The sequence below is a fragment of the Oncorhynchus masou genome, unplaced genomic scaffold (assembly GCF_036934945.1).
Source record: "Oncorhynchus masou masou isolate Uvic2021 unplaced genomic scaffold, UVic_Omas_1.1 unplaced_scaffold_17664, whole genome shotgun sequence".
Taxonomy (NCBI): Eukaryota; Metazoa; Chordata; class Actinopteri; order Salmoniformes; family Salmonidae; genus Oncorhynchus; species Oncorhynchus masou.
In genome coordinates this window covers 1-1249 of record NW_027007839.1, presented here as the reverse complement: position 1 = coordinate 1249, position 1249 = coordinate 1, and the positions used below count along the sequence as shown (strand labels likewise).

Sequence of the window (1249 nt, the reverse complement as noted above, 5' to 3'; positions counted from 1 at the left end):
TAGGCAGATGTTGAGGATGAATAGGATATGGGTGGTAGTAATACTGATGATGATGATAAGGCAGATGTTGAGGATGAATAGGATATGGGTGGTAGTAATACTGATGATGATTAGGCAGATGTTGAGGATGAATAGGATATGGGTGGTAGTAATACTGATGATGATTAGGCAGATGTTGAGGATGAATAGGATATGGGTGGTAGTAATACTGATGATGATGATAAGGCAGATGTTGAGGATGAATAGGATATGGGTGGTAGTAATACTGATGATGATGATAAGGCAGATGTTGAGGATGAATAGGATATGGGTGGTAGTAATATTGATGATGATGATTAGGCAGATGTTGAGGATGAATAGGATATGGGTGGTAGTAATACTGATGATGATTAGGCAGATGTTGAGGATGAATAGGATATGAGTGGTAGTAATATTGATGATGATGATGTGATGATGATTAGGCAGATGTTGAGGATGAATAGGATATGGGTGGCAGTAATATTGATGATGATGGTGATGATGATAAGGCAGATGTTGAGGATGAATAGGATATGGGTGGTAGTAATATTGATGATGATGATGATGATAAGGCAGATGTTGAGGATGAATAGGATATGGGTGGCAGTAAAATTGATGATGATGAAAATTATGATGTCCGAACTATAATGCTGACTGATGAAGTTGAATCCAGTAGTTTTTCTATGTGTTTGTAAGATATGACCCCTGATCTCAGGGCAGAATATTACCTACTACTGCCCCTTGTGTGGGGCTATAGCTAAATTAACTTTTATATCTCTGTAAAAGCTATTGGTCACATTGTACATTACGTGGAAAGCTACATAAAGTATACAAAGACTACATCCGTTGTACGACGCATTTATTTAGTATTTATTGAGCTTGACCTACATATTTGCATATGCAATTAATCATCCAGTTTATCAGTAGATAATATGCTGAAATGTATATTTTATTAAACTTAGTAGGTCATGGATCAAAGGTTATTAAGTTCTTAATTTATGTTAATCATCTAAGTACCAACTGTCATGGGTAGTAATTATTTAAATAGACTTTAGATACAATATTTGCCTGTTTTTTATATGGTGGAAAAGCAGTAGAAAAGAAAATGTAACTGGAAAAAAAACATGTCCTGAACAGAAACCAACCAACTGACGTCCAGCCCATGTCTATGAACATTCTTATGAGTGTAGAGACAGATGGTCAATATGGAGTGGTGGGACAAGACTACAGT

General features: G+C 36.0%; 1 long non-coding RNA gene across 1 annotated transcript; it reads left to right on the top strand.

Moving 5' to 3' along the window:
* Positions 1 to 6: 6 nt before the first annotated feature.
* LOC135532199 (uncharacterized) lies at positions 7 to 1094 on the top strand. The gene is made up of 2 exons (XR_010454316.1): positions 7 to 527; positions 591 to 1094. It is a non-coding gene; the product is annotated as an uncharacterized LOC135532199 (long non-coding RNA).
* Positions 1095 to 1249: the final 155 nt, after the last annotated feature.